This window comes from Procambarus clarkii, chromosome 10 (genome assembly GCF_040958095.1).
Source record: "Procambarus clarkii isolate CNS0578487 chromosome 10, FALCON_Pclarkii_2.0, whole genome shotgun sequence".
Lineage (NCBI taxonomy): Eukaryota > Metazoa > Arthropoda > Malacostraca > Decapoda > Cambaridae > Procambarus > Procambarus clarkii.
In genome coordinates this window covers 21,063,877-21,089,519 of record NC_091159.1, presented here as the reverse complement: position 1 = coordinate 21,089,519, position 25,643 = coordinate 21,063,877, and the positions used below count along the sequence as shown (strand labels likewise).

At 43.0% G+C, this 25,643-nt stretch overlaps 1 protein-coding gene across 4 annotated transcripts in view; it reads left to right on the top strand.

Moving 5' to 3' along the window:
* The first annotated feature begins 1,401 nt into the window (after positions 1 to 1,401).
* Positions 1,402 to 25,643, top strand: part of Myo61F (Myosin 61F) — a 123,083-nt gene continuing 98,841 nt past the window's right edge. For 2 of the 4 annotated variants that reach the window (XM_045727664.2, XM_069321688.1), the window contains exon 1: positions 1,402 to 1,526. The gene's annotated coding sequence lies outside the window, so the exon portion shown is untranslated. The remainder of the gene's footprint in view (positions 1,527 to 25,643) is intronic. The other 2 variants (XM_045727673.2, XM_069321687.1) reach the window with 1 other exon arrangement.

Sequence of the window (25,643 nt, the reverse complement as noted above, 5' to 3'; positions counted from 1 at the left end):
TTTGTTAACTACCCTGACACTGAAAAAATTCTTTCTAACGTCTATGTGGCTCATCTGGGTATTAAGTTTCCACCTGTGTCCCCTTGTTCGTGTTCCACCCGCGCTAAAGAGTTTGTCTTTGTCCACCCTGTCAATTCCCCTGAGAATTTTGTAGGTGGTTAACATGTCTCCCCTTACTCTTCTGTTTTCCAGGGTTGTGAGGTTCAGCTCCCTTAGCCTTTCCTCGTAACTCATTCCTCCCATGAACAAAAGAACAAATCCACAAGGGCCGTGACGAGGATTCGAACCTGCGTCCGAGAGCATCCCAGACACTGCCTTAATCAGTGTGTGTTCATTCCTCTCAGTTCCGGGACGAGTCTGGTGGCTTACCTCTGAATCTTCTCTAACTTCGTCTTGTGTTTAACTAGGTATGGACTCCAGGCTGGAGCTGCATACTCCAGGATTGGTCTTACATAAGTGGTATACAGGGTCCTGAACGATTCCTTACACAAGTTTCTAAAGGCAGTTCTTATATTGGCCAGTCTAGCATATGCCGCTGATGATATCCTTTTGATGTGGACCTCTGGGGACAGGTTCGGTGTGATATCGACCCACAGATCTTTCTCTCTATGTGACTCTTGTAGGATTTCACCTCCCAGATGGTACCTTGTGTTCAGCCTACTGCTCCCTTCGCCTAATTTCATTACTTTACACTTTCCTGAGTTGAACTTTAGCAGCCATTTTCTAGACCATTCCTCCAGTTTGTCCAGGTCGTCCTGTAGTCTCTGTCTATCTTCATCTGTTTTTTTCTTCTCATAATTTTTGCATCGTCAGCAAACATTGAGAGGAATGAGTCTATACCCTCTGGAAGGTCGTTTACACATACTAGTAATATATATATATATATATATATATATATATATATATATATATATATATATATATATATATATATAATATTTATATTTATATAATATATATATGGGGGTGGTAGGAGAAAAGCACACAGAAACAGTATTGGAGAGGACCAAAGCATTACCTCTAATGCGTTATGTGTGGTTTCCTCCAAGGCTAAGGGTCCCTCTTCTTCCAGCCAGGGGTCGTTCTCCCTTCCTTTTTTATATATGTATATATACATATTTTACATATATGCATATAACACTGCATTTGTTGCCAGTTATTGGTGGTTTAAAGTGTTATATTTTCCCTGCGGCGCTGTGAGACGTATGATACATGATGTAAAATATAAATACGTCATTATGTTCAGGCGTTTATATAATTTTGATACTTGAATATATATATATTAATATACATATATATAAATATTTACCTTTTTTATAACCAATAAATAGCTTTACTGTAACAGGGTAAAATACTGTGTTCGTACGAGAACTTCTAGCGTGGCGGGGCAGTACCTGACGTCATGGACCCGCCAATCCACGCTCAGTTTCAAAACTGCCTCCGTGACGTGTGGTAGAGGAGGGCGGGGTGTGCAAGTGTTGACTGGCCAGGGATATTTATACTGTCTATGCTAATTTAGCTGAAAGGTAAGCAATGGGCCTTCTTTAGAAATGTGGAGTAATTATAAGTTTACCGCGGACGACTTGGTGATATTTATGATTCATTGGGTTTTATTATATTATTAAATTTTTTTGTTTAGGGTGTTGGAAAAGGTATATACTTTGTATTATCCAAATACTGTATTGAGAGTTTTCATGTTACTGTAGGGCTGTGTTTTTCATTATTTAAGGCTAGGGGACGCATGCAGCCGTGCTAGCTAGGGCTGGGGACGCATGCAGCCGTGCTAGCTAGGGCTGGGGACGCATGCAGCCGTGCTAGCTAGGGCTGGGGACGCATGCAGCCGTGCTAGCTAGGGCTGGGGACGCATGCAGCCGTGCTAGCTAGGGCTGGGGACGCATGCAGCCGTGCTAGCTAGGGCTGGGGACGCATGCAGCCGTGCGAGCTAGGGCTGGGGACGCATGCAGCCGTGCTAGCTAGGGCTGGGGACGCATGCAGCCGTGCGAGCTAGGGCTGGGGACGCATGCAGCCGTGCGAGCTAGGGCTGGGGACGCATGCAGCCGTGCGAGCTAGGGCTGGGGACGCATGCAGCCGTGCGAGCTAGGGCTGGGGACGCATGCAGCCGTGCGAGCTAGGGCTGGGGACGCATGCAGCCGTGCGAGCTAGGGCTGGGGACGCATGCAGCCGTGCGAGCTAGGGCTGGGGACGCATGCAGCCGTGCGAGCTAGGGCTGGGGACGCATGCAGCCGTGCGAGCTAGGGCTGGGGACGCATGCAGCCGTGCGAGCTAGGGCTGGGGACGCATGCAGCCGTGCGAGCTAGGGCTGGGGACGCATGCAGCCGTGCGAGCTAGGGCTGGGGACGCATGCAGCCGTGCGAGCTAGGGCTGGGGACGCATGCAGCCGTGCGAGCTAGGGCTGGGGACGCATGCAGCCGTGCTAGCTAGGGCTGGGGACGCATGCAGCCGTGCTAGCTAGGGCTGGGGACGCATGCAGCCGTGCTAGCTAGGGCTGGGGACGCATGCAACCGTGCTAGCTAGGGCTGGGGGACGCATGCAGCCGTGCTAGAACATGAACAATGGATGTAAATTTGATAAGATTATGTTTAGGGAAAGAAAGTGGTACAGAGGTACGGTTTAATATCTAACCGTTTTACGGTATATTAATGTAACTGCTGCAAAGTTTACAGGATTTTTACAAATATAAATGGAGCTACTTCACTTGGGCCAGTAGGCCTAAAGGAGAATTTTTGTTTGTACGAGAAACGTCTGTACCGTGTAGATGAGAATTGGCCACATTGCATAGGCTGTCAAGTCATCCACAGGGTTTATAAACCCATGGCGCAGTGGTAAAACACTCGCCCGGCACTTCGCGAGCGCTTTGGCCCTGATTCGTATCCTGGCCGGGGAGGATTGACTGGGCGCCAATTCTTAACTGTAGCCTCTATTCACCCAGCAGTGAATGGGTACCTGGTTCTTATACGATTTGGTAGGTCGTATTCCAGGGAAAAATTAAGATTAATGACCTTCCCGAATCGTTATGCGTGCCAGTGGCTTTACAAGAATGTTAGAACTTGAATATAAAAAAAATGGAACCGCCTACCCGCCGAAGCAGTAAATGCCAAAACTCTGCTGAACTTTAAATCCAGTTTGAAAAAGTGAAGACAAAAAGGGTGGGGGGCACTTGACAAGCCGCTGGCATAATTCCTGTCCTCGTCGAGGCCACTAATGTTAGTGGCCCTTCAGGCAAATGATAGTTAATGAACTTCGGGAAGCTTGTTGAATCTTAACGTGTCATCCTTTTTAAGTAAAAAACTGCAGACGAGGAGTCACAGCGTGGCTGAAGATATGTTGACCAAACCACACACTAAAAGATGGCGACGACGAAGTTTCGGTTCGTCCTTTTATCAAGTAGTGTGACGGGAACGATGATCGATGAAGATTAAGCCACCCAAGAGGTGGCATGGGCATGAATAGCACGTAAGTGGTAGATTTTTTAGTGACTGATCTTTGGTCATGAAAGGATATACTGCATGCTGTGCTCGCATTTAAATCGTCAATCCTTATGTGGCTGCTATTGCGAGGGAGGATACTGCTCGACAGAGCAGTATCTGTCGAGTATAGACGAACAAAGATTAGGGAAAGGATAGGTTCATTAAAAACTGAGACAGGTCAGATAACGGATAATGACGAAGAGATAAGTAGTATTTTTAATAAATATTTTCTCTGTATTTACTAAAGAGGAACTTAATATGCCTTCAGCTGAACAAGTCTGTGGGTGGGGACGAGGACAGGTTGACTAGTTTAGCAGTTACCAGGGAGGATATAATTAAACATAGTAAAACTTAAACCAAACAAATCCCCAGGGCCGGATGAAGTGTTTGCCAGGGTGCTTAAAGAATGCAAAGAGGAGCCTTGCGAGCCACTGTCTACCATATTTAATAAATCAATAGTCAGGCAGAGTGCCAGAATCATGGAAGGTTGCTAATGTGGTACCAATTTTTAAGAAAGGAGATAGATCACTTGCGTCAAATTATCGGGTAATTAGCCTAATGTCTATTGTGGGAAAGTTACTTGAATTGATAATTTCCAATACAATTCGTCTGCATCTTGAAAAACATGAATTAATAAATGATTCTCAACATGGTTTTACAAATGGTGGTTCTCAAGCTATATCTAGTGGTTCTCAAGCTATATCTTGCTCTAGTTAGGCCCCATTTAGATTATGCAGTTCAGTTTTGGTCGCCATATTATAGAATGGATATAAATTCACTTGAACGTGTCCAGCGTAGGATGACTAAGTTAATTCCCCAAATTAGAAATCTTTCATATGAAGAAAGATTAACAAAGCTTAAGTTGCATTCACTGGAAAGGCGAAGAGTTAGGGGTGACATGATAGAGGTTTACAAGTGGATGAATGGACATAACCGGGGGGATATTAATAGGGTATTAAAAGTATCAACACAGGACAGAACACGAAACAATGGATATAAATTGGATAAGTTTAGATTTAGGAAAGACTTGGGTAAATACTGGTTCAGTAACAGGGTTGTTGATTTGTGGAACCAATTGCCGCGTAACATTGTGGAGGTGGGGTCCCTCGATTGTTTCAAGCACGGGTTGGACAAGTATATGAGTGGGATTGGGTGGTTATAGAATAGGAGCTGCCTCGTATGGGCCAATAGGCCTTCTGCAGTTACCTTTGTTCTTATGTTCTTATGTTCTTAAATGGCCGTTCATGTTTTAAGAAATTTGCTATCTTTTTGTTCCAGCATAGTTGAGGCAGTTGATAATGGTAAGGATTGTGATGTTGTGTACCTTGACTTTAGCAAAGCTTTTGATAATGCCACATGAAAGACTGATTAAAAAGATAGCGGCCTATGGTATTGGGGGTGCTATATTAAGTTGGATTAGGGCATGGCTGTACCAAAGAAAACAGTTAGTATAAATGGGGTTAAGTCAGAGTGGGAAAATGTTGTAAGTGGAGTGCCTCAAAGCTGTCCTGGGACCTCTGTTGTTTATAATATATATAAATGATTTAGATTCAGGTTTGAGTAGCAACATTTGCAAATTTGCTGATACAAAAGTTGATAGGGAAATAAACACGGAAGAAGGGCTGTCACTTCAAGTCGATCTAAATAGGGTTTTGAAATGGTCAAAAGATTGGCAAATGCTGATAAATGTAAAGTTTTGAGGCTAGGTAATGATGATAGTTAAAAGATACGAGCTAGATGGTGTTGAGATTGCGAAGTCGGATTGCAAAAGGGAACTGGGAGTTATTAGTAAGAATTTAAAACCAAAGGATCAATGCATGAATGTTCGTAATAAGGCAAATAGGACACTGGGATTTATCAATCGAAACGTTAGTAACAAGACACCTGGTGGTGTTCTTCAGCTATATCTTGCTCTGGTTAGGCCCCATTTAGATTATGCAGTTCAGTTTTGGTCCCCGTACTATAGAATGGATATAAATTCACTTGAACGTGTCCAGCGTAGGATGACTAAGTTAATTCACCAAATTAGAAACCTGTCATATGAAGAAAAAAGCTTAAATTGCATTCACTGGAAAGGCGAAGAGTTAGGGGTGACATAAGAGGTTTACAAGTGGATGAATGAACATAACAAAGAGGATATTAATAGGGTATTAAAAGTATCGACACAAGACAGAACACGAAACAATAGGTATAAATTGGATAAGTTTAGATTTAGGAAAGACTTGGGTAAGTACTGGTTCGGTAACAGGGTTGTTGATTTGTGGAACCAATTACCGCGTAACGATGTGGTGGTGGGGTCCCTCGATTGTTTCAAACGTGGGTTGGACATGTATATTAGTGGTATTGGGTGGTTATAAATAGGAGCCGCCTCGTAAATGAAACAGTTTTGAAGAATGCTTTTCGTATATTGTGCATGCTGGGCTGGGTACGGATGTGACTTACATTTACTAGAGCAGCGTGTGCAGTTATGTCGCCTGGATAAGTAAGATGATGGGGGTAAGATAGACAGCTGGCAAGTGTGAGGACGCGGGCTAGCGCACAGCGGAAGCCACACTCAAGGGAACCAACCGTCGCTGCCGCCCACACCCGACTTCCGACCTTAAGAACTCGGTGTAGCAACGATTTTCAACGAATCCCTTTCCCGGTACATTCGTATTTATTTTCGTGAATATCGTTGAAAACCTGATTAATATTTAGTAGTGATGCAAATGTTACTTGATGTTGGCTATTGTTAGGGAAACGCCGGGGGAGGGAGGGAAGGTGCGCTTGTGCATATTTATGTAAACAAGAGTTCTTACATTCTTTTACGGGTTATTCATGCCCGTGCCACCTCTTGGGTGGCTTAATCTTCACCAGTCAATCAATCTTACATTCTTGTGAAGCCACTAGCAGGCTTAGCTTTTCGAGCAAATCTGTATTCTCAAGTTTCCCTGGAATTCGACTCTCCAAATCTTTTACAAACCAAAAAGTAACTAATATCATCCTCATGGATTCCTATCTTGTTTCAAACTCTCATTCTATCTTGTACTACCCACTTCCCCAATATTGGTACGAAGTACGTCTTCACAAGTGTAATCACCAGTCAATTTCTATTGTAGTTATAAAACTTTGCTAGTGTGTATTTTCATCTTGCCTTTTATGTTTGATTAAGGACCTGCCTGAAACGCTATGCGTGTTAGTGGTCTTGCAAGAATATAAAAATACCCAGTCTTGTGTAATCACACCAACCCATTGTATCTTGTAAAAAAAAAAAAAAAAAAAAATACGAACCAGGTACCCATTCACTGCATGAACAGAGACGCTACAGTTAAGGATTGGCGCCTAGTTAATCCTCCCCGGCCAGGATACGAACCCTGGCCTAGGTTCGTATCCGCGATTTGGTCTTGGTAAACTTGTTCATTCTACGTAGGCATATTTAGATACGTAAACAGATTTTAACTTTAGGTGAACAGGTACATTAGGTGATAGGAAACCCGCCCAACTATTTCTGTCCCACCCGAAATTCTCGATTAGGGTTAAAGAACGAACCCGACTATTACTGGGACCCTTAGATTTTAAACAATGTAAAGAATTTCATCCCATCACCATTGGCCAGACATGAAGGAATAATGTTCAACAGGTTCTTAGCTCAACAAGAGAATAATTGAATACAAAACAGCAGCGTTGATAAAAATACAATGGGTATTACGTTAATAAAGGTCATACAAGTGAAACAAAGCCTGATTGTGTATTTCGGAAATCCGTTTCCTAGGGGAGGGGGGGGGGACAAGAGAAAGGTATACCACCATCACGCCTGAACGGATGTAATTAAATTTACCATCTCAGGGTGTATGATTAAACGTAAATTTAGTAACTATTGTAGTTTGTTGAGTGACTTAATATATTTGTGACTTAATTTTAAGACAACAGTTTTTACGGTGTTAATGTTAAATAGTTTCTAAGTAAACAAAAACAAATTTCCCAGTATTGCTAGCAATGTTAATCGATTGCTGGTTGATTGTTTTTTTTTAATTAGCACGTCATGTTATTTATTAACTTTGCAGTAAGTGTGTGAGAGCTGTGAGCTTCTAACAGTACGGGGCGTATTGTCCAGCTGACGGAAGCAGCGTTCAAGGGAAACAATGATCCCAAATGTTGACTAGCTTTATAATTTCTGTGCTGTAATTTCTTTTTCTCCACAATGTGGTGTCTGTGTACTAAGCCTAAAAAATGGTACTCTTCTTAACCTTGCAAATAAGAACATCTATCCAATACCAGGTGGAAAGTGTTTTAATTGCAATTACGTTCGAAGACAAATCTTGAGGGTCTTGAAAAATAGGGATTTTGGCAAACAAATCAAATTATGAGTGTTCTGAAAAGAGCAAATATGATGCTAAGATTAACTTAAGACAAATGAGAAAATCAATTCGAGCAATGTGGTGGCTGGCAGCAGTGATTTGGATACTCCCAGCAGCTCACCTTACCCCTGCACCACGACATGGTAAAGGTTAAGTGGGATTTCTTCGCGCATTTGAAGGAAGCTTATGACTGATAGACTCCTTTACTTACACCAGTAGGTTTCAGCAGGACCTCCAAATGTCATACGGGTTCTCAAGTTGTTGTAACCTTTACCATGTCGTGGTACAGGGAATATGATTCGTTGTTGGGAGTTACCAGATCGCTGGTTCGAGCCCACAGCATTGCTCCAATTGATTTTCTCAGATATATCACGTTAGTGGGATTTTGTGTACAAGACCAATGTTATTCTTCAGCTTTGTTGTCCATTGTTTAGGCCACATTTTGATTATGCAGTTCACTTTTAGGCATCGTGCACTAGAATTAGACTGGACTAATTATCTTGAAAGGGTGTAAAGAAGGATGACTTAATTTGGGCATTAAACAACTCCATTGCCTGAACCTATTCCTATCCTATGGACCCACCACAGAGAACGTGGTGGTTTGTGAACTGCTATGATTTATTGTACAGCATATTTTGTCCGTTGGGGATTTTGACGTCAAAATACGATGGACAGGTTGTACTTCCATATGTAGGGATTACAAAAAAAAACCATTTGGCCTAGATGGAACATAATTGAAGTATGCAAATGGGTTCAAGGATAAAACACAAGGGGGGAGGGGAATTATTTAATTGGGTACTAAATATATAGTCAAGATAGAACATGGAACACAGAGTACAAATTGGACAAGTTTGAGGTTCAGAAGAGACCGGGGGGGGGGGGAATAGGTGGCAAGGAACAGCTTATGTAACGCAATGGACGTAGGTTATCTTGAGGTTACCTTGGGCAACCTTGTGGGGTAACAGACGCTGGGTTACCTTGAGGTAACTTGGGTGGTTTCAAGAGTTGGTTAGACATGTGACTTTGGTTGGGTATAAATATAAACTGCCGCTCATTGGTCTGTAAGACTTCTGTGGTTTGCATTATTAGTATTCTCATATCTGGAGAGCGCTTTTCACATGAATCGCAAATCACCATCACCTGAAATGTTTTTGTAGCATGATACAAACGACCAGGTCATGTTATTCACAATTACCTGGACAAGGATTCATAAAGCATTTTTTGCAACCACTTAAAAAACTTTTACATCTTTCCTCAATCATGGTGGCTTTGTTTACATTTATTAAACAGTTTGAGCTCTGAAGCACAGTTTTTATACCTGATTGATGGGGTTCTGGGAGTTGTTCTACTTCCCAAGCCCGGCCCGAGGCCAGACTTGAGAGTTTGGTCCACTAGGACCAACTCTAACCGTGGATTAAGTTTTGAAGTTCGTAAACTGTTTAATAAATGTAAATCGAAGTCACTATGATTGCGGAAACATGTACTGGTTTATTACATGCCTGTTGACATGTCTGATCTGTCTGTTGACTACCTCCCGCCAAACACACACCGAAACTACGTTGGTACAACGTTGGAACAAGATTTAACACCTAACCAGTTATAACAACCAATATAGCAAGTTGTAACAACGTTCTAATACGTCATAAACACGTTAAGCCAAAATGTAACAACTTTATTACATGTTGTAACAAGCGGAAAATAGAGACAGTTACGATTTGTGTTTCCAGGGCTGTTGTTGGTTTCTGGGGTCAACGTCCCCGCGGCCCGGTTTCTGACCCGGCCTCCTGGTTGGTCTGGACAACCAGGCTGTTGGATACAGCTGCGGCCTGACGTATGAATCATAACCTGGTTGATCAGGTATCCTCTTGAACACAGTAAGAGGTCGGCCAGTTATGCCCCTTGTACGTAGAGTAGTACTGAAAAGTCTTGGCCTTTGATGTTGAGAGGGCGCTCTGAGCGTACCTATTGCACCGAATATTTGTTAGAAACTCTGGGCTAGGATTCAGAGATCATAATAAGTCTGCTGAAAAATTATTGTTCAGGAAACTTTAAATCTGTAGATCTCTCCCCCCCTCCCTCTTCCGTCACTGCATGGCAAAGGGTCGTTCCAATTTCTCGTACCAAACATGGTTGGGCAGGGTGACCCTAGACTTCACCTCAGAACCCCCATTGTATGTCCTCTATCGTGCCGTAATTCAGAATGACGTGTACGAGTTAACTAGCTTAATTCTTATACTGTGTAATTGTTTTATTGAGTGATTTTGTGAAGAGGCAATAAGAGTGTCGTGGATGTTGAATTTAGGTGGGCGCAGGAGGATGTGATCCTGTGACGCATGGACCCCCGCACCAGCCCAGACTCCCTCCCAAATATGGCAACCGCGCCCCACTCTTGGAATATAGCCACTCTACTCGTTGAAAAACATAACTCTGATACATGTCTCTGCTTTCGAAACCCCACAGGCTGATGATCAATGATGATCAATTTGGGGAAGTAATTGTGTACAGATAGACCCCCCCCCCCCCCCACTTCAAAAAAATATTTTAAAAAATGTGGGCATAAAGTTTTAGGAGTGGGGAGGGTGTGGGAGTGGGTGGAGTTCCGGTCCCAGCTCCACACCCTACAAGTAAGCATCCATATATTCTGGACACTGGTTAGGCTAGGTGTGTTTGTGTGGGGTAGTGGTTCTTTGTTTTCTCAATTTTGCTTCATTAGAACTATACAGAACATGTTAAATATGTCTCATTTAATTTGCTGTTAATAATACGAGCTTGTATGCTGTGAATTATTAATAGCATCGTGTGTACTTAGCCCACCGAATTGTAAGGTTGTATCGAGATGGTATATATACTGGACAGTACTACTTACAGCCTTTGTTTATTTTGTAGTGTGTATCATGGAAAAATGACTAACGTAGCTGCAGGTACGTAAAGCTGGCTGGCAGCGGGACTTGTAATCCAGCACGCCTTCTACCCACTAGCCTTGTATAGTGACTCTTGTGAGACTTGTTGAATCACTTGTGACAAAAGATTATTGATGTGTGTATTTGTGTGTGTGATTAAATATGTTTGTGTTTGTATATATGTATACGTATGTATATGTACATGTATATTGAGTATGTGTATATGTATATATAACAATAATAACTTTGTAACTAGCGTCAAAAGATAATGTGCTTACCTAAACGAACTAAAGGGTTCAGTGCCTGAACCGATTATGTGCCTCTGTAAGCCTTTACACCACCGCCCACGGGATGGGTATGGGGTGCATAATAAAGAAAGAAAATTAAAATTCTACCCACTAGCCAGCCTTGCTAGGCAGGCAGGTAAGGAGTGATTGGAATATTTTAGGTGATTCCGGGGAGGGGGGGGGGCACTGACACGGCTTGATTAACCAGACTGTTATTGCTTGCACCCTGTCGTACGCACCACAGCCCGGCTGATGAACTAATTTGTAACTTAAATGTTTATAGTGTGTGTGTATGTGTATATATATATATATATATATATTATATATATATACATACTAGTATATTTTGGTAGCAGTCTTTCCTGTAGACATATATTATTAAATATGACCGAAAAAGTAAGATTAATAATTCTAACACGAATTTTCTCAATCTTTCGTACATTTCTTTTCACTGTTGGAGGTAATTCAAAAATCAATTCTCCAAAATTCATTTTTATTTCTAGTCTGACGCGACACTTGAGCGCGTTTCGTAAAACTTATTACATTTTCAAAGACTTTACACATACACAACTGAATAGAACTTACATATCTCCGATTTGTTTATATCTACATTTGAGTGAGGTGGATGGGGTGAGGTGGTATTTAATAGGGTATTAATTTCATCAACACAAGACAGAACACGAAACAATGGGTATTGAAATGGAAGTGATTGTAGAAAGCCTATTGGTCCATATTTCTTGATGCTTCTATATTGGAGCGGAGTCTTGAGGTGGGTAGAATATAGTTGTGCATTAATTGGCTGTTGATTGCTGGTGTTGACTTCTTAATGTGCAGTGCCTCGCAAACGTCAAGCCGTCTGCTATCGCTGTATCTATCGATGATTTCTGTGTTGTTTACTAGGATTTCTCTGGCGATGGTTTGGTTGTGGGAAGAGATTATATGTTCCTTAATGGAGCCCTGTTGCTTATGCATCGTTAAACGCCTAGAAAGAGATGTTGTTGTCTTGCCTATATACTGGGTTTTTTGGAGCTTACAGTCCCCAAGTGGGCATTTGAAGGCATAGACGACGTTGGTCTCTTTTAAAGCGTTCTGCTTTGTGTCTGGAGAGTTTCTCATGAGTAGGCTGGCCGTTTTTCTGGTTTTATAGTAAATCGTCAGTTGTATCCTCTGATTTTTGTCTGTGGGGATAACGTTTCTATTAACAATATCTTTCAGGACCCTTTCCTCCATTTTATGAGCTGTGGAAAAGAAGTTCCTGTAAAATAGTCTAATAGGGGGTATAGGTGTTGTGTTGGTTGTCTCTTCAGAGGTTGCATGGCGTTTCACTTTCCTTCTTATGATGTCTTCGACGAAACCATTGGAGAAGCCGTTGTTGACTAGGACCTGCCTTACCCTACAGAGTTCTTCGTCGACTTGCTTCCATTCTGAGCTGTGGCTGAGAGCACGGTCGACATGTGCGTTAACAACACTCCTCTTGTACCTGTCTGGGCAGTCGCTGTTGGCATTTAGGCACATTCCTATGTTCGTTTCCTTAGTGTAGACTGCAGTGTGGAAACCTCCGCTCTTTTCCATGACTGTTACATCTAGAAAGGGCAGCTTCCCATCCTTTTCCATCTCGTAAGTGAAACGCAGCACGGAACTCTGCTCAAATGCCTACCAAATGCCTCAAATATATACATACATATATATATATATATATATTATATATATATATATTATATATATATATATATATATATATATATATATATATATATATAATATAATAATGTATGTATGTGTGTATATATATAATATATATATATGACCGAAAAAGTAAGATTAATAATTCTAACACGAATTTTCTTTCTTTTTACTGTCGATGGTAATTGAAAAATCAATTCTCCAAAATTCATTTTTATTTCTAGTCTGACGCGACGCTTGAGCGCGTTTCGTAATAACTTATTACATTTTCAAAGACTTAAGTTTACACACACACAACTGTAACCTGAAAACACTAAACAGTTTTACTAATGCAAACACTGAACTGTTTGCTAAACATAGTAGTAACCGTAGAATGCGAATCTGTCATCAGAACCAGTTTTGACACAGCTTCAATCACAACACACTCAAATCCATGACTGGGGCAATGGGCCATATAACAAATATACCAATACACCGACGCATTGCACAGAAAAGTTTTCGCTAGGCTTGATAACTTGACTGACTTGGCTTTGAACATTTCACCACCACCGACCTCATGAAAGGGTAACGAGTTACGACCCCCCTCCCCAATATCATTGGCTGTACCCTTACACCCAACAGTTACTCTGCAAAGTTTGATGTCGGCTCCAGGCTGTTGCTAAAGTTGTTTAAGATTGGAACAAAAAGTTCCAAGTAGCACGGGCTATGGTGAACCCGTAGTGGACTAACCTGGCACAGGAGCGGGGCTGTAGCTTTTGAGAGCTCCATGCGTCTGGCCTCCATGGAGAGACGTACAGATACCGACGTAAAGAACACAGACATTTCGGTCATGTTCTGAACTATTATAAAGTAGTTTGTGGTTTGGTGTCGACTCTTCAGGCACATTATTGTGACTCATCTTCTGCATATGGATTGTCTAAACAACATGCGACTTAAATAATATTAGTTTCGCATTTCATGTTGGAGAAGGTACTTGTAATTTTGCGTGCAGTTGTGACGGTTACTGGCTCCTTTTAGCATAAATGCAAGGCCTCTCGACATGATTATTCCATTGTCTTTACTGTAATAGTTTTAACTTTGTTTTCGTGACCGGCCTATCAAGAGCGTGCCTTCAGTTGAACATCACTGCGTTGTTTTCTATGATTGAAGAGTGAGAAAGCTTAATGTAATTAATCTTTCTCCTCGTCTTTCGATTTTCTCATTTCCCTCATCTTTTCACTAGCACCCATCAACTTCGATTGACTGCGATCTATTTTGTTTATTTATATATTCAAGAGTTTTTACATTATTGTACAGCCACTAGCACGCGTAGGATTCGGCCAGGTCCTTAATCCTAATTTTCCCCGGAATACGACCCGCCAAATCGTTTTAACAACGAGGTGCCCATTCACTGCTGGGTGAACAGAGACTTCAGTTAAGGATTGGCGCCAAGTAAATTCAATGGGATTCGAACCCAGCCCATGATATGAACTCAGGCCAAAGCTTTGCGAAGCGCCAAGCAAGTGTTTTACCCCTACGCCACGGGGACATCTAGTAACATCCTTCATAGATTAGGATAATCTCACCCGCCTACGTTTAGATCATTTACTTTAAAGATTATTTAACCTACATGCCCATATGAATCTCCACATTATCAAGTTTCAAGTGTGAGGATTAACTATGCCAATTATACTCCATAAGAAATGTCAGATTAGCCTCAGCAATACATGTACTAATTTTCTAATTTGTACATCCACATTAATGGTGGCCATTATTGTCGAGTTTGTATATGATATGTAAAAGGTTTTGTGTTTGGCTTAGTTTTATCAACTTCTGGAGGGTTATTATTACTGATCAACCAGCAAGTATACATCAGTCCAAGACTACAGTAATCTCTGTATACAGTATACACAGAAGCGGAGTACCCCTTTTGTTGTATAAACTGATGTTAATATAAAATGTCCAGTATTAGTACCATGTATACCACTGTAGACCCTATGTATAACATACATCATGGTGCCAGCGCATCAGTATAACATAAGGACTCGTCTGCACATTGAAGTTGTTAGCGTCACCCTCACGACAACCGGTGGTTCAGCGTGTCATTACTATATAACCTGGGAAGTTGTTGCCATAACCAGCCTGGCGGGACCAGCATGGTCGCCGCGGCCATCCGTTAACGCCCTGGGGAACACTTGCAAGGTCGTGTGCAAGCCCTGCCAACTCTGCTTCAACCTCACATCTCCTCTCAAGTTATTTAAACTATCATTGTGCCAAGTATTGTTTCGTATCTTCTAGTTGAATACATCCTTTTCTATGTCTTGTGCCCTTACTTATATGTAAGTTATATATTAATATTTGTATGAAGTTGTAATCTTGTTTAAGGGCAAAATTTAAAAATTTGTTTAAGGGTCTGTCGGGAATCCCGGGCGGGACAGAAACGATTGGGCAAGTTTCCTTTCACCTAATTTGCGTGTTCACCTATCAGTAAATAGGTACCCAGGAGGTAGTTAACTATTGTGGGGTTGGATCTTTGTAGGTCAGTAGTATTAGACCTTGATAGGGACGTAAATATAATCCCAGCATCCATATATTATATACACTGTTTTTCGCCAAAACTATTTTTTTTGTAGCAAAGTGGCAAATAAACTTCAAGATGGGATCTCCCAAGACAGGTTAGGGTGTTCTCAAGGACATGTTGGTCTAGTCCTTGAACGTCGCGCGTCAGTGGTCTCATACTTAGTTTTTCCCCTTCGGTCTTGATAAGGCTAGAAATAGCCTGACGTCAGGTTTCGCCATCTTCAGGTGGTGAGAGTTGACAGGCATATAAAGAGTACAAGTGCAAACCCCCTACTAACACAAATAGGGAATTCATACTTAAAAGTATATTATATAGGGCGGCCTTTAACCTAAGTATAGTAGGGTATGCAGGCAACAGAAACGTGGCTGAAGTATGTTGACCAATCCACACTAGAAAATTAAGAGACGACGACGTTTCGGTCCGTCCTGGACCATCGACTTGAGAATGGTCCAGGACGGACTGAAACATCGTCGTCCCTTCATTTTCTAGTGTGGATTGGTCAACAATATAGCAGGGTAGTTTTAGGTTTTAAGGGTTTTAATGTACTGACATACCCTTCAGCCAAATCGTGGCTCGCACAGAACATACCAACGATGCTCTACGTAAATTATTACAATAGTTTGTTACTCAGTTTTTTCCTCGGCTTACCAAGTTGCTAAACGGGCTGCTGCTCTCGTTCACTGGTTTTCTTGGCTCACTTTTCTCGATTTCGTAAGTCTTGTATAACCTCTTGAAACATTTATAGCTTGTCGAACGTCCATAACATTTTCACTGTGTAGTTTTATTTACGAGGAATTTACAGTTGTAAAATAGTGTTAGTTATATTTTACAGATTATAAGTACATTTTTTGCATGTAGAAGAGTCGAGATGAGCAAGTGGCATGGTTTTTTAGCCCGTGGGAGATGTTCGTATTATCCTGCCAGTCGGGTTAAGCAAGCACCGTTGGGTCTAACGCTGACAAGCAGGTATGAAGCGGACTCTTAACCAGTAGCCTAATGAGTAACTACGCGCGCGCACTCGCCTTTGGCTAGGGAAAACTTCAATAACCTTACAAAGTTTCCAGTCCATGGTAATGGTACGCCGGAAATCTTGCCAATGGACAAGGATTTAATATATAATCTAAGAGCCCCAGAATGCTGCTGCTAGTGTGTGTCGACCTCAAGTACCTTACCTTACCTTGAGGTGCTTCCGGGGCTTAGCGTCCCCGCGGCCCGGTCGTCGAACAGGCCTCCTGGTTGCTGGACTGATCAACCAGGCTGTTAGACGCGGCTGCTCGCAGCCTGACGTATGAGTCACAGCCTGGTTGATCAGGTATCCTTTGGAGGTGCTTATCCAGTTCTCTCTTGAACACTGTGAGGAAATAGACCTCAATACTGATTGTATTAGTAATGTAACCTTAGAAGGCGCGTCACTTCCTGGTGACTAAATTAGTTGGCCAAAAGTTTTGAATATTTGTTGGTCTTGTTATTAAACTAGCTGAAGATCAGGATCTCTGGTGACTCCTTATGTTTAGTGATGGTTCTAACGGTTCCTTGAACTTATCACTGCACCTTGTACATTCCCCATTAACATTACATTAAACTCTTATTATATGAATATAGGGCCCAGACAGTGGGCTGGGACCTATATTTATGTAAATCGATATATATATATATATAGCTATATATAAATTGTATAAATCCAGCCCCACACGAAATAAGTGAAGTTTCCGTCCGTCCTGGGCCCTTATTGTGCTTAATTCTCTGCCGAAAAAGTAATCTTGGTGCACATTGATACTCTGCTTTTCCTCTTAAGGTTTCCTAACGTCAAGAAACGGTCGTACTAAAGTGCCCTTATCCTAACCTAGAGGACCCAACACAGAAAACGGGACAGTGTTAATTTCGTGAGCCGCTTCCATTTTTTAGCACGACGATTTTTGGCCTTTGGGAAAGTATTAGTCAAAATGCGACGCGGTTAGGACAGGTTGATGCCTATCGGCCCTATAGCCTGTCGTTTACCTTAGTGTATAATCCAGGCGCATTCAAAGTTCCTGGGTTTAATTATTTTATTTATACCCGGTATAAAGGAGAAGGTACAATGGGTTGTGAAAGCGCGTAATTCTTGGCGATTAAGTGGTACATTCTTGCAAAGCTTCTGTGCTACTTGGTCTTCCCGACTTTGCAATTCTTTTGACTGTGTCGTGGCACAATCGACTAAGGCGCGTCTGGGATCATCCCGGACGTAGGTTCGAACCCTCATCACGGCCCTTGTGGATTTTGTTCATTTGATGTATCACGCTATTGAGATTTTTGTGTGTATAGCTTAAGTTATTTCTATCCTCCGATTCAACTATTCAACTCATCGTAATCGCAGATTTCATAAAGCAAAATGGTTAGTGACCATATACTCCTGAATGACCTGTATCAGGTACAGGTTTTATCTCGGTTTATCTATGGTGTTTTGCAATTTATTGCCAGAGCTTCTTGGGTAATATGTAGATAATTGATCATGGAAGTTACTTGGTGTTAATGTAGGCCATTACTGCAGGCGATGAGTCACAATAACGTGCCTGAAGTATGTTGACCAGACCACATACTAGAAGGTGAAGGGACGACGACGTTTCGGTCCGTCCTGGACCATTCTCAAATCGACTTGAGAATGGTCCAGGATGGACCGAAACGTCGTCGTCCCTTCACCTTCTAGTGTGTGGTCTGGTCAACAAAATAGGCCATTACTGTAAGACTTTTGCCTGGGGTTGAAATGAGAATTATAGTCGTTGAATAGGTGCTGGTAAAGGGTAGAGGGGGGGGGGGGGGGGGTTAGGGAGCGTGGGGGAGGGGTTATCGTGGTGGAGTGACTCAGTCTCACCCTCCCCCACTTCACCCCCGCTCTTCCACTCCCCTATTCACCTGGTCGCCCACACAAGGTGTAGAGGTGAACTGCTGGCCACTATCTCGAGGATGCTATTTGCACAATATTTCTTGTCTTGTGGCGATTGACTAATGAGTCACAGTATACTTAGGCTTATTTATTATAGCACCAGCCTCCACAGCGCCCTTGTAACTGAGGACGCGGCCCTTAGGCCTTGATCACCTGTCCTGTTCGCTCATTTAGAGAATATATTGATGGCAGTGAAACATGATGCAATATCAAGACTGTTTTATCGCCACTGGCATATATATTTAGCACTTAACTACCACAAGAGCTAACAGGTCGATCCTGCAGGCACAGATAGTAACTACTCTTCACTCGCTGGTGGTACTTCCAACACCATGGTTTTGGTGATAAGTGTTAAGAGCTTAATGTAGTGGTTTGATTAATATACCGGTTTACACGCAGACCTAAACACTATATGATGCAATAATGCTGGAGAATTGTATTTTCTAGAGGGGCCGTGCGGATTTGTTTTATAGAATGACAGCCCACAGTCACTCTGGCTGGAGGGTAGTGGGGCGCTGTAGGCTAGGATGTTACAAGAAGGTAGGCTAGTGGATTAAGGACATCTGCATTCAGAGGGCGCATTACTCACCTCAAGAACCACGCCTCTGACTGGAGGCTCCTGCTCTCCAGCTGCCCACTTTCTACATCCAAAACAAATGCTCTTAAGCTTTGTAGTAATGACAGTTGTGTGTCACTAGGCCTAGCAGTCAAAACAAGTGTACCTATTTCAGGTATACGGAGATATTTATATAATCGGCGGCAGTTCTCTTAAGAGTTGATCTAATACTACATAAAACAATAATGGTTCTAGAAGCAATGCTCAACATTTATATTTATCGACCAGTCTTGGTTTTGCAATTAATGTTTCATAAATGGCGGAAGATTTATTGGATCACTTGAAGAATTTCTCCCCCCTCCCCTCCCCAATTCTTACCTGAATCTTACCTGAGAGGGTCTCGAGAGTAGCTCTACTTCAGGAGCCCGGCCTGGGGTCAGGTTCACTTTACGATAACTTGATCCAACAGGCTGTTGCTTGCAGCTGTCATGTTCATTGCTCTTCCGTATTCTTAGGAATATGCATATTGGTGCATGTACACCAATATGCATATTCCTTTATTGGAATTATTCATAGTTTGCAGGGCAATGAATTTTTATTTTACAGCCGATATCATAACTTGTATATTAACCTTGCTTAATTCCTTATATTGCATAAGTAGATATTTAACTTGCCTTGATATTCCTGGAGGTTCTCAGAGGAACTGTTGTGTAGCAGTAAGGAGATCAAATTATAGAAGAGATGAATGACTATTGATCAGTAAGTGGGGTGACTGAGACACCAATGCCATTCAAATATTGTACCTTGAATACTCTGCCCTTTTTTGTGGAATGTGATCGTGTAGACCGGGCCGCGGGGCTGTTGATCCCTGAAAGCTACACAAGGTGGTTGGGCAGGAGTGAATTATATCAGCATGGCAAGTCATTGCTTCTTTGTCACCTACCTCACTTGACACACGCAATATTATTGGGTATTCATATTAGTGCATATTACATTGTTAGCTTAGGATACATGCTCCTGACTGGTATATGTAAAAGGTATTATTGCCATAGATGAGGAGTGGGATGCAAAGATATTGTGTTCATGTATCACATTTTTGATACATGAACACAATATAGCATGGTGTCTGTCCTGCCAATACCCCTTGTAAGTCTCGTGTCTTCCAGTGATGTGAGGTTTGATGCCTTTAGTTTTACCGGGTACGTACCTGGAGAGGGTTTACCTGGAGAGTTGCGAGAGATGTTGTTCTCCCGAGCCCGGCTTGAGGCCAGGCTCGCACCTCCCTCCTGTGGCCAGGGATAGACGATTGACCACCGATCCTCGACTGTTGATTCTTGTTACGCCATCAGTAAGGGTTCTGGTTGTAGCTCACAACTGACAAGTAGTGTTCCGCGGAAAGCTGGTACGGGAAAAGCTTAAGAATAATTGCATGACAAAAATATAAAGTCAAGTCGGTTATCTACCTCTATTGTAAAAATAGGACAATACCACCGGTGCTTCTGTACTCCTTTTCAGCTTCTTTGTTGAAAATTAGAATGTTGAACTCGTACTTCAGAATATTACTGGCGAGTTCCATACGCTAAAGCGGGTGAATGGATCAGAAACCTTCACGAAGTTTTATAGTTCAGCGCTCTCTTAAGTTTTGATTATTAATTTGTGAATTGGGCTGTATGTAGTATGTAAGATGGTACGACTGAAATGACGGGCTTGGGTAAGTGGTGGTGGTGTTTGCCTGTGTATGCATGACGCCTTCTCTTGTAACACCATTTTTGTGTTTGGATCAGAAGGGTGTTTCCAATGACCCAGTAGGCAGTTTGTGAAGCCCCTCTTCAGGCTAAATACTAATAGGATACTATTGCTACCCTTGTGTTGAGTAAGTGGAAGTCTTGAGAGACGATTCGTATGGTTGTGCTGTCAGAGCTACAGTGTTCCAGTTCAACGCTGATGTAGGGGGGGGGGGGGGGGGAGAGGGATGCTAGTCCCATTCTTTCAAATATATTTAGTTTATATCTTCTTGTGTATGCTGCAGTTCATATTAATTTGCGTGTACTATTCTCGCGAATTTATATGGCGCTAGAGATGTTTTCCAAATTGTGTAATTGTGTAAAAATCTTGTGAAATTGTGTTAATTCTATTCTCGACCACACATGCATCTAATGCGTTTTTAAGTTAATTAAACTACCTCTAAACTTAAGCCTTTGTGACATGTTTTATACTTGGTTTTTGATAGCCTACATTAAGCATCTAAAGTAGAAGTTACAAAAACAACTAATTTGTGAACACTGTGCTTGGTGAGTTAGGACACGCCACAAGGGAAGGTCCTTCAAAGGGGCTGTATAACCCTGGCTAGAGTCAAAGTTCACAACATTAATGGAAGTGAAAACTGGTGTAAAAAGAGGAATGTGACACGGAACTGGGGAGCAGAGAGCGCAAGAATACATCAAATTAGGCATGCGTGGAAACATTAATGCGCCTTGCACACCACGCTTGGCTGGAGTGTGAAATTGGTGTCATTTGCCAAGATGGAAAGTGATGGGATGTGTGAACTGTGTTGTGCTTGTGACCTCAGGTGAACCAACCTGTCCTCTTAAAAATAACGTCGCTTTTGGCAGTAGTTATTTTCAACCCCCTCCCCACACTTTTTTCCCACTAAACTCGCTGTACTCTACAGGATGAACAACCCAGCGGGTTTTCTTCCTATTGGGGAGTGTTGTACATGCTGCTCTGCCCAATAAACTCGCCCCTCGGGGCAAAATTTAATTTTTTTTAAATGTCGCTGTACTCATCGGCACCTTTACTAATGACTCTTTCTGGCATTACTGTGAAATATGTTATTGTCAAGTTTGGAGGTTTGTGTTTCCCATTGCCACCCGTAGCTCAGTGTACAACCTGAAGGTGTGTCTATGCTGCGGGACACCCTCGCGGATTAGGTTAAATCTCGAGTTACATTGCTTTTTAGCATCTCATGGTCCAGTGGTTTAAGGCGTGTGCTTGGGAGTACTCAGAGTGCAGGTTCGAATCCTCCTCTTGGCTTAAACTGATCCATAACTTTACTGTGATTTATGTGCATATTTAAACTGAACTTTCCTAGGTTATCAGTTTTCACTCGACTACTACTATCCTCTAACTAGGTTAGTACCTACAACCACCACCACATGGCAATATTATCGCCACTACGACCAGCAATCAACCACCCCCACCACCATCCCAACGTTACCACCACTGCATGGCAACAATCCTCGTCCTGCCATAGTGCTGCGGCAACCCGGAGCTGCCTTTTATCAATGGCAGCCTCTGTAACCCCTCCCTCCCTTCCTCCCTCCCCTGAAATTCCTTAGGTAGCCCGTACAGAGACCTTTTGAGTTGGTGCTAATGTGTCAAATTACGTCACTCTAATTTTAGACTTTGATCAAGTACCCACCTCATTCTTGCTCCATTTTATCTTCACTGGATTTATCCACATGGTTTAATTTATATATTAGTAAAGATATGTAGATGGATTCGAAATGAAAGGCAATTAAGATTAGTAAATGGGTGAACGTAAATAGAACTGCATAGGAAATGCAATAAATCTAAAATATAGTACTTTGATTTCTAGCGCATGATGTATGCACGCAGTGGAAAATGTGAACGTTGAAAACGTAGGTGCAATGTAAACAATCTCTGCAGGCCCGCGTTAACTCTAAAGAAGAGTTACACTACTAAAATATCTTGTGTAAACAAGTATACAATTCTTAAGAGGACAATCTGGGACTCAATCTATTTGCGGCCGACCCCAAAGACTCCATCATTTTTAATGTGGCGTTCATTCAAAATAGGAATTTTCTCAAAATTATATTATAATGTGCATTATATTATATGCACCTTGTGCATATTTAGAATTTGTTTAATTACGTGCATTTGTAGTACGTGCGTAAAGCATTTAGAGTTCAGATTCGTGCAAATGTCGTCAGCGAAACACTGTTCGAGAAATGTTCGAACGTAATCAGTAGTCTCGTGTAAAGTGTTCTTCATTAATGAACAAAAGGGTTTGGCGGCTGCATGTTTTGGTTCTTGTTGATGAACTGCATTTTAACTGATCAGAGACATTTTGAAAACAGTTTTAGGTATGTTCTAAAATTAGCAGTTTGAGGGTATTTAATCCCGCCCACTGAATTAGATGCTTGGCAGTAATAGTTGACCTAGAGATTGTACTAGGTTTCTAGGTCTCTGTACAATCTCTAGGTCAACTGTTTTCAGTCATCAATTGTGGTGATGAATAAAAGTGTTTCAGTCTTGAATACACTATTTTAAGCCGTATATAGAGTATATCTTAGTTTTTAAGATGTGTTAGATTCTAACCAGTGATATATAAACTAGCGCTTAACAAGGGTGGGTGTAGTTGCATCAGATAGTAATAACCTGAGAAGCAGGGACCAAGATGTGAAATTGTAGTCAGCTGCGTAAACAGATAAGCGCATTCAGCCTTCCCGCCGTCCTCCCATCCCCTCCCCACGTCCTCCTTTCACGTGCACAATCTCTGGTTTCCATCCCCCCCACACCTCTCATCCCACCCCCACACCTCTCATCCCACCCCCCACACCTCTCATCCCACCCCCCACACCTCTCATCCCACCCCCCACACCTCTCATCCCACCCCCCACACCTCTCATCCCACCCCCCACACCTCTCATCCCACCCCCCACACCTCTCATCCCACCCCCCACACCTCTCATCCCACCCCCCACACCTCTCATCCCACCCCCCACACCTCTCATCCCACCCCCACACCTCTCATCCCACCTCCACACCTCTCATCCCACCCCCACACCTCTCATCCCACCCCCACACCTCTCATCCCACCCCCCACACCTCTCATCCCACCCCCACACCTCTCATCCCACCCCCACACCTCTCATCCCACCCCCACACCTCTCATCCCACTCCCCACACCTCTCATCCCACTCCCCACACCTCTCATCCCACTCCCCACACCTCTCATCCCACTCCCCACACCTCTCATCCCTCCCCCACACCTCTCATCCCACCCCCCCACCTCTCATCCCACCCCCCACCTCTCATCTCACCCCCACACCTCTCATCCCACCCCCACACCTCTCATCCCACCCCCACACCTCTCATCCCACCCCCACACCTCTCATCCCACCCCCACACCTCTCATCCCACCCCCACACCTCTCATCCCACCCCCACACCTCTCATCCCACCCCCACACCTCTCATCCCACCCCCACACCTCTCATCCCACCCCACACCTCTCATCCCACCCCCACACCTCTCATCCCACCCCCACACCTCTCATCCCACCCCCACACCTCTCATCCCACCCCCACACCTCTCATCCCACCCCCACACCTCTCATCCCACCCCCACACCTCTCATCCCACCCCCACACCTCTCATCCCACCCCCACACCTCTCATCCCTCCCCCACACTTCTCATCTCACCCCCCCACACTTCTCGTCCCACCCCCCCACACCTCTCGTCCCACCCCCCCACACCTCTCGTCCCACCCCCCCACACCTCTCGTCCCACCCCCCCACACCCATTCGCCCACCGGAGAGGAGTATCCTAACTGTGCTAAATTGATGAACATGGCTAAAAACCTTGTCTTCACACCGGGACGAACATGGAATGCATTGACTATGAAATTGCTTTTGGGGCCCAAAGAAAGTCGTCTTAAGTATTTTAGTGCTTGGTGGTAGTGGATCAATGCCCTCGCCGCCCCGAGCTCTGACCAGGCCTCCAGGTTGGTGGTTCGGTCAACCAGGCTGTTTGACGCCGCTGCTCGCAGCCTGAGAAGAGAGGGAGAAAACAAAACACGCTGCAAAGGATAATATCGGAGTCGTCTCAAGAAAATGAGAACCCGTATGGAAAGCAATCAGGTGTGTGTAGCATAAAATGTGGATAAGTTGAATTTAATTCCATGTGTAAAGAAAGTCTCAAAGCACACAGCGAGTCCTTGGTTTGAAAGGCCAAAAGGAGATGCAGTAGGACATTCAAGAAATGTTGATAATGGAAGAAGAGAACCATCATAGATTTTCTAAGACAGAGGCCATTGTATGTAAAAATGATGGAAATAGGAGTAGATAGCGTTTTAAAGCAAAGTACTAAACTATAGAATTGGACAACCATATAAGGCTGGAGTTGGCTGGCTGGCTGACTGACGCTGCCCAATAAACTCGCCCCTCGGGGCCAAATTTAAAATTAATTTTTTTTTTACTCGTAGAGTAAATGAACTAAAGAGGAGGGTTTGGATACGTGTGTGTGTGTGTGTGTGTGTGTGTGTGTGTGTGTGTGTGTGTGTGTGTGTGTGTGTGTGTGTGTGTGTGTGTGTGTGTGTGTGTGTGTAGCATTAAACGAAAGGATGCGACTCCAGTCCAAGAAGTGCCAGACCAACCGGGTTGTAGTAGATATGTGGACCTGCAGGCCGCTCCAAGCAACAATCTGTTGGATCAAGTTATCTCCAGTCTGGCCACAGGGAGGAGAGGATCTGGGAGTAGAATAACTCCCAGAACCCTCGCTAGGTATGTCGCGACTAAATCTTAACTACTAAACAAAATAAAATATATTTATATACATTTCCGGTTAACGTAACCGATAGACAAAGCAGCAGTGTTTAAACAAACAACGGAAGTAACATTGTTAGAAAACTTTGTTGGAAAAAAAGACGTGTAAATGAACTACGTTTTAAAGAACTTAAATGGTAGCCAAAAATAAATAGAACGAAATGATAAGCAAGGAAAATAAAAGGTTCGAAAGATATCATGATAGGCTAAATATAAGGGAGAAGTCGTTGCATTGAAGTTGACTGACGTAACTTTATGTAAACTTGGAAAGTGGGAAGAAATAATATGGGTTCGACATCGACTTCCTTCCCTCCAAACTGTCCTACTAAGGTATCACTCGGGATG